The sequence below is a fragment of the Camelus bactrianus genome, chromosome 4 (assembly GCF_048773025.1).
Source record: "Camelus bactrianus isolate YW-2024 breed Bactrian camel chromosome 4, ASM4877302v1, whole genome shotgun sequence".
Lineage (NCBI taxonomy): Eukaryota > Metazoa > Chordata > Mammalia > Artiodactyla > Camelidae > Camelus > Camelus bactrianus.
Genome location: NC_133542.1, coordinates 41,105,794 through 41,123,980, shown reverse-complemented (window position 1 = coordinate 41,123,980; position 18,187 = coordinate 41,105,794). Strand labels below are relative to the sequence as shown.

The 18,187-nt window shown below is 38.2% G+C and overlaps 1 long non-coding RNA gene across 1 annotated transcript in view; it reads right to left on the bottom strand.

Annotated features, from left to right (window-relative positions):
• The window catches only part of LOC123616256 (uncharacterized), a 41,902-nt gene extending 26,034 nt beyond the window's left edge, over positions 1-15,868 (bottom strand). The window contains exon 1 of the long non-coding RNA XR_006724186.2: positions 15,625-15,868. This is a non-coding gene — a long non-coding RNA (uncharacterized LOC123616256). The remainder of the gene's footprint in view (positions 1-15,624) is intronic.
• Between the last annotated feature and the right edge of the window lie 2,319 nt (positions 15,869-18,187).

The window sequence follows — 18,187 nt, the reverse complement described above, 5'->3', positions numbered from 1 at the left end:
TCAGTGGATTCCCAACCACAGCTGATGACTGAGGTCCCAGATGAACACCGGAAACCCTAGCAAGAAATGAATTTGCTATATAGGGAAACTATATATATATATTTATTTTCCATAATACATTTATGAAAAAAAGTCCACCTTTTACTGGAAGCTACCACTAGAGCAGTTTTAAAGAGAATCATTTTCAGTTGTTGAAGAAAAGAGATGCAGACATTTCAACCTTACAGTCATTCTGTTTAATGGGCTTTTGGGGGAGGAAGTGGGGGATGGTTATATCTCACGGTAGAGCGCATGCTCAGCATGCACAAGGTCCCCTTAAAATAAATAAACCTAATTACCTCTCCCCTACACGCACACAAAGTAATAATAAAATAAAGGAATGATTACTCCTTTCCTCCACCTGCCCAGTCTTCGCCATCGGCTCCAGGATGAGCCCCCACGCCAGCCCTGACTAATCGATTCCTGATGTGTCAGGTCAGCTGCCTCCTTGGAGACACGAAAGTACTTCTTGTCTCGCTCCCTCAGCCAGTGGATGGTGCTGACATAATTAGAAGCAGGGAGGAAAGAGGAAGGAACATTCCATCAGAAAGTTGGCACATATGGTGACATTTCATTGTTGGGAGAAAAATCAGAAAATAGGGGCCATATATTGAAAACTATTAGCAAAGTAAAGGAACATTATCTAGGCCATGTTCTAAAACAGAGTGTCTGCCTTCTTTAGTAAGTTTCTCTAATTTTTGATGGTTGGTAAAGGGATCTCCTTAGAAAAAATAAAGGAAACTGTTTCAAATCTTGATGAAACAGGACCTTTGAACGAGAGGCTCTCTGCCAGTGCAAAAACTATTGTGCCACATTGTTAGTACTAATGTCTGAATGTATTGTTCTAAACTATGTTGGAATGTACTTAAATTGTATTTAGCTATCTAGTTATTAACTAAGTCCTTGGACTAGATTGTGAAGGAATGAGTTTTTGAGTAGGGGTTACATGCCTGTATATTTTGAGATGGTCCAAAGCTAAATAAAATGGTATTCAAAATCAAATGCTGTTATCTTTTTAGAAGGCACTGTCAGGATTCCAAATTGTTTATAGAACCAGATTTCTTTTGCCTGAGCGCTTTTGCTGGACAAAATGCTATAAAGAATGAGAAGATATTTCCAAAAAGGAAGAAATAATAACAACAAAATCCAGTGAAGGCTTAATATGTTTAAGGGAAAAATTATTCAAAGACATCCACGTAAGAGGTAATGTGCCAATGTGTGTGTAACTTGGGATAATATTCAGGTAAACACAGAAGGAAAAATTTTAGGGTAAATTGACTATTTTTATAGAATTAGGCATGAAGAGACTAATTTAATGGTTCTAAATATGAGCGATTCAGGAAAATGTGTAACACGGTTGACTTCTTCCATTCCATTTAGCCACTAGAAGTATGTTACAATTTCTTATCCTTTTTATCTATCATCTGTAAATTTTTAAAACATGCCCTTGTCCCAGTTATTCAGATGGCATGTAAGACCTCTTCCTAGCTTCTTACACTTTTTGATTTTATTGTTACTTATTGGCCTTTCCAAAATAAACTCAAACACCTCTAAGATTGCCTGGTCTGGGGACACCCAGAGAACCACTGAAGAATGGGAAAACTGTTTTGCTTCTTGACTTCCTTTTCGAGTTAGATTTGTTACTTTCATTGGGACTTTCTCAGTAAACTCACTTGTAGATCTGGTGGTGTTAAATACTAGCGTGAGGGATAAACTGGTTTGTGAGCACTACAGATTATTACACATAATCCATAATCCACCAAATATGGGCTACCATCCACGGAACAGACCAGGGAGAAAGTGATCAATCCCTATTGTTTTAATACTGGGCGTTGTTGACCTGAAATTCTGTTTGTCTCTTGCTTGATTTAGGGAGGTCAGGGGGCCAAAGCGTGTGGTGTAGACTGAGGGGAGCACTTTTGAACAGCAGAAGAGGCCAGCTTATTACTGTGATCTCATACCTTTGAGCTTACATGGTATGATGAGGCCATTTAAGAGAATGAAGGGATTTATAAAGGCTTTGCAAATTTTGACTCTGATCTGGGAAGTAAACACGCCTGGTACCCTCCTTGCTCCTCCATCTGTTAACTTCCTGTGATATTAACCTGGGTGCCTTCAGCATCTAGATGGATAAGCTACCTGGCAGCCTGGACTTTGGATCCTGTACATTTTCATCTCCAGTAGTAACTCCTTTACTCCACTCCAGCTACCCATTTCCATCATCACTCTTTGAATCTTTAACTTCTCCACCTCCAAAGCACTAACTCAAGCATCTGACTACGACTTCCATTCCTGGTTGTTTATCCAGTTATTTCCACTGAACTGCCCTAAAGAACTGTCCTAAAGGTTTTCTTCAGGCTGTTTACCACTTGACTTTCTCCCAATTCACCAGCCCTCTCTTTTCCTCACTTTCCTCCTTATCCAGCTTAGATGTCACATTCCTGGACTAAATAACAAACTTGGAAACACTCTATATTCAATCTGTGCCAAAGAAACTTGTTTATTGGTTGCATACATGAAGCCAACTAATTTATTTCTTCGTGCCTACACTCAAAAAGCTGAAGGAAGCTGGAGAGAATAACCAAATGGAGCAGATTAGTTCCACCATAAATTTGACCTAAACTTGGCCCATGAGACATTTCTTGCAATGGCTGACTAGATAATTCAGACCAATTATCCCAACAAGGTCATCTAGAAAAAGTGGATAAAATATTAACAGATTTCTAAAATCACGAACAAGCTAATAAGATAATGTATAGTTACTGAACCACAATAGAGAGGAAGGAAAAAGCCCAAAAGAATGTGTCCAGTGTTTGGGCCCACTCTTCCTCTGGCAGTGTTTATCAGTTCCATAAAGGGCAAAGAAGAAGCTAAGAAATAGTGTGGCATTTTTGTTAGCCTTTTACAATTAGGACAGGTATTAGAGTACAGTGCCCACTAGGCAGCGTCACCCAAGTGAGCTACCTCACCTCGGGACGGACTACAAAGATTACAGCCTCAAAGTAACGATGGACCAGAAATGCGTGGGGCCTAAAGTTCTGCTTTAAAATGAATTTGGATTAAAATGAGATAAGAGAATAAGATTCTGAATTTAGGAAGACATCTTATAACTATGAAAAGGAAATAATGAACGTTAAAGGAAACAAAAAGTTCAGCAATCTAAATTAAGAACTCAGGAGGTGATTTATTTGCAGATGATAAATAACTGAAGAGAAAAACAGTGAACTTAAAACAGACCATGATGACATAAAATAGTGAACTTAAAAACAGACCATGATAACGTAATAAGGATAAAATGTGATCAGAAAAAAAGAATGGCAAGTATATAGGGGAAGAGACAGAGGCTTCAGTGAGAAGGTATAATATATTTATGTTTTTTAGCTGAGAAAAAAGTTCTCAGCTATTTTATATATATATATGTATATTTGAAATACCATAAGGAGAAGAAATAGAGAATGGTGAAGAAGCAATTTTTAATGAGTTAATGGATAAAGCTTTTCCAAATTGATGCAATGTGTCAAGCCACAAATTCAAGGGGTTCAATGATTCCTAAGAAGAAAAATTAAAAATATATACCTAGCCTTAACGTAGTAAACATGCTGAAAAGCAAATGAAAAATAGTGAAAGTAATGAAAATGGATCAAACGAAAAATTTTGTGGGAAATATCAAAACAGAATTACCTTGGAGGGTAGGTATAGCTCAGTGGTAGAGTGTAAGTTTAGAAAGCACAAGGTCCTGCGTTCAATCCCCAGTGCCTCCATTAAAAATAAATAAATAAATCTAATTACCCCCCCAAAAACAAAGTTAAAAGAAAAGAATTACCTTTTAAAAAAATCAATTACATTTATAACTGACTCTTCAACAAAAACTCTCAAATCCAGAAGACAGTGGAATGGCATCTTTCAAGAGCAAGAAGAAAATAAGTTCCAGTCTAGCCTTCTATCCATAATGAAAATACGTGAAAAGAATGAAGGTGATTCTGGCTGTAATGGAATACAGGGAACCAGATCTACCTTCCCAATGTAAACAACTAGAAAACTCAAAGTTTTTCAGCTATTAGACAACAGACATTATAGAATTGTGGCCCCTGACAAAATCAAATGAGACGAGCCCTATGACATCTTGGCTCTCTTCCTGCAAATACTTTCTGAACTATAATTGAGGAACAGGAATTCTAAGTAGAGCACAAAGATTAGAATTCAGAAGGGCTGGCACAGCTGGAATTCATGGGGCACATTACCAGAGTTAAGGGAGTAGCACAAGGAAAGAGTTCCAGAAATCTGCATAAAGGTCCCAGACCTTGAGTCTATTGCTCAAGACAAAAGCAAGGATGCATAGAGTAAAACTGCATGATGCCAGGCAGAAAGTAACTGGGAAACTGTAAGCCTAACAGTTTCCAGAGCTCTCAGAGTTGAGAGATGCTTGAGTTCTAAACAACAAAGTGGAGAAAGCTCACTCAACATACTTTAAAAATACGATTAAATTAAGCCTCAAGTAAGGGCTATTCCATCCATCATAGTAAATGTTAAAGAAAAATAAATTTTAAAGGGATTAAGCTGATCCACAAATAACTGACTGCTAGAGCAAAGTCCAACACTCCTGAAATAAATACAACATATCAAGCACTCAACAAGATAAGGCATAATGTCCAATATTCAATTAAAAATTAGACAGGAGAATAAGCAGGAGACGTAACCCATAACCAGGGGGGAAAATCGGTCACTGCAAAGACACCTGGAAAAGACTGAGATGATGGAATTAGCAGACAAGAACTTTACAATAGCTATTATAAATATGTTCAAGTATTTAAATAAAAATCTGATGTATTTTTCTCAAGTGCACATCCATTCTCCAGTATATATCAAGTTAGGTCACAAAACAAGTCCTAACAAATTTAAGAAGACTGAAATGATATCAAGTATGGTATGCAACTAGAAATCAATTACAGGAAGAAAACTGAAAAAATCAGAAATATGGGAGATTAAACATGCTACCGAACAACCGAAGGATCAATGAAGAAATCAAAGAAATCAAAAAATATCTTGAGAAATGAAAATACAAAATACCAAAACCTATAGGATACAGCAAAGTAGTTATAAGAGGGACATTCACAGAGATGAATGCCTACCTCCAGAAACAAGAAATTCTCAAATAAGGAACCTAGCTTTACACCTTTAAAAAAATTAGAAAAATAAGAAGTGAAACCTAAAATTACTAGAAGGAAATAACAAGAATCAAAGCAGAAATAAATAAAATAGAGATTAAAAAGACAACAGCAAAGACCAGTGAAACCAAAAGCTGGTTCTTTGAAAAGAAACATAATTGACAAATCTTTAACTAGACTCACCAAGAAAAAAAGAAGAGAGAATTCAAAATCAGAAAGGGAAAAAGATATTTTAACTGCTAACACAGAAATTCAAAGGTTCATAATGAATAATTATATGCCAACAAACTGGACAACCTAGAAGAAATGGGTAACTTCCTAGAAATATATATGCAAACTTCTAAAAGATTGAATCATGAAGAAATAGAAAATCTGAACAGACTTTTTACTAGTAAGGAGACAATCAGTAATCAAAAACCTCCCAAAAAACAAAAATCCAGGCCAGATGTCATGACTGGTGAATTCTACCAAACATTTAAAAACAAACTAATAACAATCCTCCTCAAAGTCTTCCAAAAAACAGAAGAGGGAGCTTTCCAAACTCATGTTACAAGGCCAGCATTACCCTGACACCAAAAACAGACCATAAGAAAAGAAAATAACAGGTCAACATCACTAATGAATACATATGAAAAAATCCTTAAAAATATTAGCAAGCCAAATTCAACAATACATTTAAAATTTGAAGGATCATAAAGCATGATCAAGTGGGGTATATTCCAGGAATGCAAAGATGATTCGACATCAGCAAATCAATGTGATTAACCACAACAACAAAATAAAGGATAAAAATCATACGATCATCTCAGTAGATGTCAAAAAAGCATTTGAAAAAATTCAACATTCATTTGTGATTAAAAACTCTCAACAAAGTATAGAGCAAACATATCTCAACATAATAGAGGCTATGTATGACATGCCCACAGCTAACATTACACTCAGTGGTGAGAAGCTGAAAGCTCTTCCTTGAAGATCAGGAAAGACAAGAATATCTACTGTCCCCACCTTTATTCAACATAGTGTTTAAATTTCTAGAGCAATTAGGCAAGAAAAAAAAAAAAAATCAACAAGGTTGGAAAGGAAGAAGTAAAAATGTCACTATCTGCAAGTGACATGATATTATAAAACTCTTAAGACCACATCAAAAAACTGTTAGAACTAGTAAACAATTCAGTAAAGTTGCAAGATAAAAAAAATCAATATACAGGAATTTGCTATGTTTCTATGCGCTAATAATGAATCGTCAGAAAGATAATTGAATCTATCCCATTTACAGTTGCATCAAAAAGAACAAAATACCTAGGAATAAATTTAACCAAGGAAGTGAAAGAACTGTACACTGAAAACTGTAAAACATTGATAAAATAAATTAAAGAAGACAAATAAGTGGAAAGATATTCTGTGCTCATGAATTGGAATAATTTATATTGTTAAAATGTCCGTACTATACTACCCAAAGCAATCTACAGAGTCAATGCAATCCCTATGAAAATTTAAATGGCATTTTTCACTGAAATAAAATAATTTATGTAGAACCACAAAAGAATCCAAATGTCTAAAGCAATCTTGAGAAAGAAGAACAAAGCTGGAATCATCACACACCCTCATTTCAAACCATATTACAAAGTTATAGTAATTAAAACAGTACAATACTGGCATAAAAGCAGACACATAGATCAATGGGACAGAATAGAGATCCCAGAAATAAACCTACACACAACAAAGGAGCCAAGAATATACAATGGGGAAAGGCTAGTCTCTTCAATAAATAGTGACAGGGAAACTGGACAGCCACGTGCAAAAGAATGATACTGGACCACTACCTTACACCATATACAAAAATTAACTCAAAATGGATTAAAGACTTGAATGTAAAATCCAAAAGCATAAAACTTGTAGAAGAAAACATTGACAGTAAATCTTGACATTGGCCTTGGTGATCTTTTTTTTTTTTTTTTAATCTGACACCAAAAGCAAAGGCAATAAAAGCAAAAACAAACAAACAAGTGGGACTGTATCAAACCAAAAATCTTTTGCACGGCAAAGGAAATCAAAGTAAATTAGAAGGTAACCTATTCAATGGAGGAAAGCATTGCAAATCATGTATCTGCTAAGGAGTTAATATTCAAATTATATTAAGAACTCGTACAACTCAATAGCAAAAAATAAACAATCTGATTTTTTTTTAAAGAGTAGAGGATCTGAATAGACATTTTTCCAAAGAAGACATAAGATGACCAAGAGGTACATGAAAAGAGGCACGTCACTAATTATCAGGGAAATGCAAATCAAAACCACAATGGGATATCACCTCACACTTATTAGAATGTCCGTTACCAAAAAGACAAGAGAAGTGGGAATGTCAGTTGGTTGAGCCAGTATGGAAAACAGTGTGGAATTTCCTCAAAAAATGAAAAATAGAGCTACCATATGATCCAGCAGTTCCACTTCTGGGTATTTATCTGAAGAAAATGAAAACACTAACTCAAAAAGATATCTGCACCCCTATGTTCATTGTAGCGTATTTTTTTTAAAGCCAAGATATGAAAACAACCTAAGTGCTCAACAGTGGATGAATGGATAGAGAAACATGGTATATATACACAATGGATTATTTTTTGGCCAGAAAAAAATGAAATCTTGCCATTTGCAGCAACATGGATGGATCTTGAGGGCCTTCTCATAAGTGAAATAAGTCAGAGAAAGACAAATATGGTATGATCTCACTCTTATGTGATATCTAAAACAAAAACCAAACAAACAAAAACCCAAGCTCATAGATACAAAGAACAGATTAATGGTTGCTATCAATCTGTTGGGGGCGTGGGTTGGGTAGTGGGCAAAATAAGAGGAAGGGGTCAAAAAATACAAACTTGTAGTTATAAAATAAGTCATAGGGATGTACTGTACAGCCTGAAACTGTAGTTAATAATAGTGTACTGCATATTTAAAAATTGCTAAAAGAATAGATCTTAAAAGTTCTTACCACAGGAAAAAATTCTAGAGCTCTGTACGCTAACAGGTGTTAACTAGATTTATTGTGGTAATCATTTTGCAATATAAACAAATACTAACTCATTGTGTTGTACACCTGAAATTAATATAATGCTGTATGTGAATTAAATCTCAATTTTAAAAACTTGGAAAAAAATGGAAGACATGAAAGGAACCAAGTAACAAGACTACTAGAACTGAAAAACACAATACCTGAAATTAAAATTTCACTGATGACATTTAGAGCAAATTGATATAAATGGATTCCTAGAATGGGGGTGTGGGTAAAGGAAAGGAGGAGATGGGGAGAGAAAGAAAAAATGTTTGAAAAAAAAGCCCACTTAAATTTTATGAACACATTAAACTTGCAGATTCAAAAGTTCAACAAACCCCAGAATGATAAACAAAAAGTCACACTAAGACCCATCATAACCAAGTTACTGGAAACCAGTGATAATAGGGGGGAAAAGGACTTAATAGTAGCCAAAGAAATAAGTCACATCATATCCAGAGGAACTAAGATAAAAATTAACAGACACGTCTTATCTGAAACTATTATGACAATGGAATGCTATGTTTAAAGTGCTTGAAAAAAAAAAAAAAACAGCCCAAATATCCATATCCAGTAGGAGGAGAAATCCTTAAAAAATTAAAGATAAATATTTCTTTGGAGGAAAAAAAAATTGCTGAGAATGTGCTACAAGTAGACGTGCACTGTAATAAATGTTAAAAGGTATTTCTTCAGACAAAAGGAATATACCAGATGAACACTTGGACCTCTCTCTCACAAAAGACTAAAGAAAACTGAAGCAGTGACTATGTGAGTGAACATAAACATTTTTTTCTCTTTTTGTGTTTCTTTAGAAGATCATTAACTGTTGGAAGCAAAAATAGTATATTGTAGAGTTTATAACATGTAAAAGTAAAAGGCATGGCAGCAATAGCAAAAAGACAGGAGAGGAAAATAAAAGCACAGCTGACCCTTGAACAACATGGGATTGAACTGAGCAGGTCCACAGAATATACATCAAGAGCGAATCCTAAGGTGACCTGCGGGCTTTGAGTGATAATGTGTCCATGAAGCTTTATCGATTATAATAAACGTACCACTCTGCTGGGGGATGTTGATAGTGGGAAAGGCTGTGGGAGGGGAGTAGGACTCTTCTGCTCAGTTTTGCTGTGAACTTAAAACTTCCCTAAAAAATAAATCTATTCTTAAAGAAGTAAAAAGATGAGAAAATATATAATGTGGAAGTTAACTTTTTAAAAAAGCTGCCTATATTAATATTTGAAAAGGTAGACTTCAGGAACATTATCCAATATAAATAAGAACATTTTATAATGGCAAAGAAGTCCACTCATCCAGAAGACATTATCCTAAATATATCTGTACCTAATAATAGAGCTTTAAAATACAGGAAACAAAAACTGACAGAATTGAAAAAAGTAGACAAAATTTTATTTGCAGGAAATTAATACCTCTCTCAGTAACTGGTGGCATGATCAGGAAATAAGTCCAGGATATGAGGAATGCTCAACACCATCACCAGCTTAACCTAGTTCACCTTTAACCCCTTACTCTCCTCCAGTCACCACTCTTCTTCTCTACACAACAATTGCTCAAAAGCATTGTCCATATTTTTTTTTTTATTCCTCACTTTTTCTCACCCTTTAACCTCCTCCAGTGTGGCCGCTCACTGAGCTCAGCAATGACCACTGTGGCACCAAATACAAAAGATGTTCTTCAGACCTTATTTCACATTTCAGAACATCCAGGACTACATTTTCCTTCTTGAAATAAAGTGTTTTTTTTTTTAAATTTCTCCCTGCTTTTCTTGTTTCCTTGGCCTCCATTTTCTTTTCAGGTTCACCAAGCCGTTAAATGCTGGAGAGCTTTGAGGCTTACTCCTCGCCTCTCCTCTCTTCTTTCAACTCACTGAGGAGAGAGAGTTCAACTACCACCTGTGTGCTAACGATTCCTAAATTAATATCTATGAGCCTGGCGCCAGACTCACATTCACCTGTCTACATGACATGCTGGCGGATGAAAGACTGTTCAAAGCCAACAGGTACAGAAGACGGCAGAGTAGGAAGACCCTGAGCTCACCTCCTCCCATGGGCACACCAAAATGACAGCTGTTTACAGAGCAGCTATGGATGAGCAAAACCAAAAGAGTAGCAGACAAGGTATTCTACACTCAAGATATAAAGAAGGAACCGCACTGAGACAGGCAGGTGTGTCAGAGATGCAGTGTAGTCAAGACCCCTACCTGTGGGCAGGTGACCCACCAGTGGGAGGCTAATTACAGCTGCAGAGGCTCTCCCCAGGCAGCAAGGGGCCAGAGCCCCACACTGGGCTCCCCGGCCTGAGAGTCCTGCTCTGGGAAGACAGGCCCCTAGAATGTTTGGCTTTGAAGGCCCGTGGGGCTTAACTGCAGAAGACCCAGAGAGCTCTGGGAAATAGAGACTCCACTTATAAAGGGTGCACACAGAATCTCACACACTCCAGGACCCAGGGCAGAAGCAGTACTTTGGGAGGGGCCTAGGTCAGCCCCACCTGCTGATCTTGGAGAGCCCCCTCAGAGAGACAGGAGACAAGTGGGGCTCACCCTGGGAACACAGACACCGGTGGCAGTCATTCTGGGAGCTCATTCAACCAAGTGGGCACTGGTGCTGGCAAAGCCATCTTGTAATCTTCCCTAGAGCTTATCAGCACTGGGACCCGCCCTACCTATCAGCCTGTTGGCACCAGTACTGGAATGCCTCAGGCTGAGCAACTAGCCAGGTGAACACAGCCTCACCCACCAGCAGGCCTGCAGCTTTAAGACCCCCTGGGCCCACAGCCACCCCATGACCTGGCCCCATATACCGATATGCTGGCACTAGCCTTGGACTCCCCAGGGTCCTGCAGCCAGAGACCCTGAGGCCCATCTCTGCCCACCAGTGGGCCAGCACTGGTCCCCGGACCCAGCAAACCCACCAGCAGGCTGACACCAGCTCTGGGACCTCCCGTACCTTGTAGCCAGAGACCCCGGAAGCCCTGCTCTGCCCACCAGTGAGCCAGCACGAGCCCCTGTCTATGGTGTTTTCAAGAAATCCTGCTCATATGGAAACATGCTAGAGAATAAGGGAGAAAAGCCACAAGTGTGAACTGTCTCTCTGGAAATAGTCATTATGCAAAGTAGATGGTGATTGTCAATTAGTGGAGGGAGGGGCTGCTATTCGGTGATAGCAAATACATCAAACTATTCTTAGCCACCAACCACACGCACACCCACCATTCCTCAGATCTCTGTCTTAGCAACTGTGCTGGGAAAAGCGTTCTTTATTCAGCAGCTACTGGGTGACCTGCACCGTCAGTTTCTGCACTGGTGGATGTTGGCCGAGCCTCTATTCTACAAAATAGAGAATAGAGTTCTTCAAGCGTGAACTCTATCTGAAAAAAAAGTTCCCAAGGTTCCAGGTTCAAACCCTTTTTTTTTCCCCTGGCTCACCTGTCTCTTTTTCTCTCTCTCTCTCAATGAGAGGGAAGCTGGGTTACTGGGCAGCAATGAGGCAATAAAAGAGAGTCAAGGCATACACAGAAAGAAAAGAGCTTCTAAATCTGAAGATCTATAGGCAGAGAAATGGAATTCCAGGCACTGAAAGGCGTCAAGTGGTGTTTCTAAACTCTGGTAAAGAATTACAGTTAGAGTTTCTGGTGCATTTTAACAGTGTTTGGTGGTTGAAGTTCAAGGAAGAATGGTTTGAAACATAGTCCAAATAATCATTCTCAAGTTTATATAACAGGAAAAAAGGACCAGCTGACATCCATCTATGAAGTGCAATTGGAAATCTGCTAAAGGAGAGAAAGAGAGAACACTGCATTGCCAAATATGGGGAGATTTAGGACAGATTTTATACTCTGCCAAATAGTACCACTTACATCCTGTTAATCCAAGTCGGTATTTTGCAGAAAGAAAAGAGAACCAGCATATTTAAACGTACAATGTAGGGGCGTCTCTCTAGTGGTTTCCAAAGAAGCTAGTCTTTGAAACACAGGGAAATCTTGAGAGTTTTCAATGTAGTAGAGGCCAAAGTGTCCAGCTCCAAAAGACTTTGAGTGCACAATTTTATCCAAACCGGCTTCCCAGAGTTACAAGCTCAGGCAGACCCACAAGTCTACAGGCTAACTTTCAAACAGACAACTGTACTGAGTGTTTTAAAAAGCTGGCGGGTGCAGGAGAAGTTGTGTCATTTTATCTCCTTGGTCTCTAGTGAAATGATCCAGCCATTCTGCTACCCACAAAGGGAGCCTCTGCTAAAGTAGTAACAGGAGACCTCATAACTGCTTCATCAAGACGTGTATTTCGGATATTCCCAAAACCAGGAGGCGTCTGCCTGTTTTCAGTAAACAGTCCTTACCATACATACCATAACAACAACAAAACAAATCATCAAAGAATAAATCAAAATTTTAAGCCCAAAACTTTAGGATCAGGATCAGATAGATATGGCTTTAATTCCTAGCTCTTTAACCTCCTAAGTTGCTATGTAATGCTGAGCAAATGATATAATACCTTGAGCCTCAGTTTCCTCTTCCGTACGATGGGATAATAACAATGCTTACCTAATAGTATTGTTGGGATGAATAATACAATGACTGGCCTGTGGTCGATATTAAATAAAAGTTATCTGTGTTTCCGATTAACATTAGAAAGTGGGCTAAGAAACAGAACAGGAATGGTTCCTGTGAGTTGTTCCTTTACTAACAGCTTTGTTGAGCTATCATTTACAAGGCAAAAAAAAAAATTCACCATTTAAAGTACACAATTCAGTGGTTTTCAGTATATTTACAGAGTTGTGCAATCATTACCATAATCTAATTTTAGAACATTTCATAACCGCGGAAAGAAACCTGCACCTATTAGCTGTCACTCCCCTCTTCCTCTCCCCAGCCCCTGGCAAGCACTAACCTACTTTCTGCCTCTCTGGATTTGCCTATTCTGGACCTTCTGTACAAATAAAATCTGCAGTATGTGGTCTTTGGTGACTGGTGTTACGACTTTTTCTTAATTTTTCCATGAATTGCAGCATGTGGAAATCAAAAGAATCCTCTGTTAATTTTTTTTTTTATTTTCTTCATTTTTATTATTTTGGTGGGGAGGTAATTAGGTTTACTTATTCATGTTTGGAGGGAGTACTGGCGATTGAACCCAGGACCTCGTGCAGGCTAAGCATGTGCTCTACCACTTGAGCTACACCCTCCCCCACTGTTAAATTATCTCGTTGGTTGAATTGAAAAGCATCGACACAGGACTTGAATAGAAGGGAATGATTAAATGCCATACTCTTTTTCAGCCACCATTAAGCAAATAAATCATGCAGTTTGATCACATTAATGCATAACAGCCTTTCCTTTTTCATTTATTTTCTCTGGATCCAGTCCTCAGCATTTGGCTGCATCATGAAGAAACTCTTCCCAGCACTGAGAGTGCCCTTGACTTTAGCTGAGACTGGACACATCTGTTCCAGTAGCAAAGGCTACTGTGTACCGAGCAGCCCCCTCCACGAGGCTGTACAACATGACAGAAAAGTGCCTCGTAGGGACAAGCGAGATCTGGTTCCAGCCCTCTCTCTGCCACCAGCCTCAGGTGTTAGGAGAATCAAATGAGATAATGAACCTGAAATTGCTTTGGAAAGTGTTTACGTCAGTTAGAACTCTTGGGTTGTAGGAGTGAAATTGCTGGGTTGTTAGGCAACTGTATGTTTAACTTTTTGAGGAATTGCCTATCTGTTTTCCATAGTGGTTGCACCATTTTGCATTCTACTGTCAAGGATGTGCTAATTTCTCCACATCCTTGCCAACATTCGTTTTCCTTAAGAAAAAAAAAGCCTATCTTAGTAGATGTGAAGTGGAATCTCATCATGGTTTTGATTTGCATTTCCTTAATGACCAATGATGTGAGCATCTTTTCAAACTTTTGTGTATTGTCTTTGGAGAAATGTCTATTCAAGTCTTTTGCCCATTTAAAAATCCTAAGTTGGGTTGTCTTTTTCTGGTTGACTTGCAGGAATTCCTTCTATATTCTGGGTATTAAACCTTTATCAGGTATCATTTGCAAATATTTTATCCCCTTCTGTAGGTTGCCTTTTTACTTTTTTAATAGTTTCCTTTGGTGCATAAAAATGCTCAGTTTTGGTAAAGTCAGATTTACCTATTTTTTGTTTTTTTCAGTTTATCTATTTTGTTGTTGTTCTCACTTTTTGGTGTTATATCTAAAAGACCATTGCCTGATACATGAGCATGAAGTGGTACACCTATGTTTCCTTCTAAGAGTTTTATAGTTTTAGTTCTTATTTTAAAGTCTTTGAATCATTTTGAGTTAGTTTTTATGTATGGTGTGAAGTGAGGGTAGTTTCTACATTTTTAAATGGTTACATTTTAAACGGTCAAATAAGTGCCTACATAATATACTCACTTTTGTCTCGATTCACAAAGCTAAAATATTTACTAACTGGCCCTTTATAGAAAAGTTTGCCAACCCCTGTGGCCAGGTGCAGTCCCTGCAAGTAAAGTGCTTAATAAATGTTTGACAAACAGATTCACTCAACAAATATTTAACTCTTCTACTGAGTGCAAGGCACTTACCAGTATACTATGGGGTAGGGGAGGGGCTTCAAAGATGAGTGAGAACTTACTACGTGCAAGCAGGAATTAATTATACCTAGTGGGAAAGGAGCCAAAGTTCTAGAGACCAAATCTTCTGTGCAAAGGTCAGTTTTGAATGGTGATGAAAGCTGAGATGTAAGAACTGTCTCAAACTGTTTTCAGAACAAGATGCATAACAATTTGAATACATACTCCATAATGTGAACGCGAGTGCTCGCGCGCGCGCGCACACACACACACACACACACACACAATCTTCCTTTTCTTCAGTAAAATCTAAAGAAATTAACAGAGATAATGAGCCACCAAAGGGGACTAGAATTGCCGTCACACGAGAAGGAAAAACACTTTCAACACAGAGCAAGTCTTTGGTTCACCCTTGTTAGTAGGAGATAGGCTTCACATGCAGCAAAGGTGTGTATTACTACCTATCTGTGGATCCAAAATTTCAATGAAAATGCTCTTGCGGGGGGAATCTGTCTCCTGCATGACAGACCCCTGGAGGAGACTAGCTGTCCCTGTTCGCCAGTGGGAAAGGAATACATTTCACATTTCAGTCTCTCTTAATGGACAAAATATAAATGAAGCAAAAAAAAAAAAAAAAAAAGCAAGAAAGAATCTACCTCTCTTCATATTTGCAACTCTATACCAGCAGTTCCTCCAAATCTTCCATCCAGAAGTCCTTCAAACAGCGTATCAGTTAGGGATTCAGTCTGACGATGAGTAACAGAGAACTCAATTGAGCAGAGACTTAAACCAGAGGCTTCATTTTACCTGCATGAAAGTGGTGCGAGGGTCGGCAGACCACGGTTCTTTAAGGCTCCGGCCACGCAGTCATCCTTAGCATGTAGTTCGAGGCTCTGGCGTCCCAAATAGCACCTCCACGTCCACTACCTTTCTTGTCCATGAACCAGAAAGAAAGACAGGGAAGGGCAAACTGTGCATGCCAGGTGAATCCGGGTTCTTTTTTAACCCCCCACCCCCATGACTTTCATTTTCATCTAATTGGCCAGAACTGTGTCACCTGGCAACTTTTAACTTCAAGAAGATTGAAAATGCAGCTTTTTAGCTAGGTATGATTTTTTTCCTGTTAGTCAGGAAAAAGAGGAAATGGATATTATGTCCTAGGAGAGTCTGCCGCAAATAAACCTTTAACTGACTTGGAAAAACCCAGTATGCCAGATGCCCCTCCTCCAGTTAGTATCTTCAGCTGGGTACTTCTCAGGCTTTAACGCACATAGGAATCACCTGGGATATTGTTACAATGCAGATTTTGATTCGATAGATCTGGGGAGGGGTCGAGGGTTTTGAATGTCTAAGAAGGTCTGCTGACCACGCTCTGAATAATAAGACCTTAAATCACTGGCTCTTCTCATCAAACAGGAAAGAAATCAACTGTTTTCTTGGTTTGGGCTTGTTTTAATGTATGAGTTTCAAAATTTAAATCATATTCCCACTACATAGCTACTAATATATGACGAAATAAGAACTACCCAATGACCTGTAGTCTGCTTGCAGGTATTTTTAAACTGGAGTCAAATAATAATAAACCCTCAGATAAACTGAAACTGTAGGATATTCTACAAGTGGCTTGAACTTGTCAAAAAATCAATAGCATGAAAAACAGCAAAAGGCAGGAGGACCACACTAGATTAAAGAGACTAAGAAGGTAAAAACCAAATGCAGTGCATAAGCCTTGGTTATATCTTGGGATTTTTTTTTAAAGCTATAAAAGATATTTTTGAGGCAACTGGGTAAGTTTGAATATATACTGTACATTAAATTATAGAATTGTTAGATTTCCTAGATGATTATATTGGGTTTTTATAAGAGCCTGTCCTTATTCTTAGGCAACATTGGTTGAATTATTTAGGGGAGAAGTATCATGATGTCTGCAACTTACTTTCAAATAGTTTAGCAAATACACATTTTGAGATAGGGAGAAAAGAAAAAGCAAGTATGGGGGGAAATATTAACAATGAATGAATCGAAGTGACACATTTACAGGTGTTCCTTGTAATAGTCTTTCACATTTGTTGTACATTTGAACAACTTCTAAAATAGAAAGTAGGGAAATTTTTAGTTGTATTAGAGTTACATACCACAGAGAGCTAGAAATCTATTTTTAATTTTATATAGAAGTATTCTGAGAAAGGACTATTTCCAAGGAAGGGGATTAAATACTAGCACAGTCATCAAGAAAATGTTTGTAGTAGAGAAAATACACTCTGTCCCAAAGAGCTCTACTCCTCTGTGACCCCAGAGCCAGTGGACCCCACGTAAGTCCTTTTAGGGTACACGTAAACATGTCCATAGATCTGTCTCCCTGAAAGCACTAGGAGTTCCATCGAGACGCAGCGTCTTACTCATTTCTGTGAGCCCAGCTGCAGACCCCAACAAAAATTTTGAAGGAAGGAAAGAAGGCATGAATTGACTGACAGCATTTGTCAGGGGAGTTTGGAAGGTAACCTTGAAGCCAAGTCAGGATTTGAAATCAGAAATAACCCTGGGCTTGGCTATGTCCCACTGCAGGGGAGACTGTGCGTGGCTGGGTAAGCTCCCTATGTGGGCTGTGGAATCACTAAACCTGTCAGACATGTTTGCACTGGCAAGCAGGTCATTCGGAACTAGTTCCTTATAAGGCAATTCGGGACCTCAGGGTCCTAGGCAGTGCATGGCTTACGTAATGATTAAAGAGACAAAGAAAATAAAGACAGTGGCTAGAGGGAAACCATGTCACCCTTAAATAATCATCCAAACAGAAACAAACAACGCTCAGACGGAGAAGTCCTGTAGTTTATGTAATCACTGACCAAGATCCCTTTGCTCTCTAACTTCTCCAGTGCAAGTGCTTATTAGCAATACCCTTGTAGTTTTTATTTCTTCAGATTCAGTGAAATGATCTTGATGCAAATACTGGTCTTTCTAAAAAGTTGACTTTTAATAATCAACTGACACTGTATCAAAGAGATAACAGCTTGTTATAAGAACTGGTTCAGGAGATATTTAATTCTTCTACATAGTCAGAAAATTTTGTAAATTTGCTACACCTAAAAATGTACTAATGCATGCGTGTTTTTAAACCTATCTGATCCTTAAGTAATAACTAAAGACACAATCAAGAAAATTAGGTAGAAGATCAAACCAAAACACAATCCCCAAGCCAACCCTAAAAAGACCTGTTTGCTCATTAATTATTTACTACTTCTTGGCCCATGTTCAGCTTATTTTTGTGACAAAGTAGGAATAATTCGATGGCCATTTACCTTTAGTCTTGCTTACAGAAAGTCATAAAATAGCTATTGAAACACTGGGGCACTATAAAATAATTATTAAT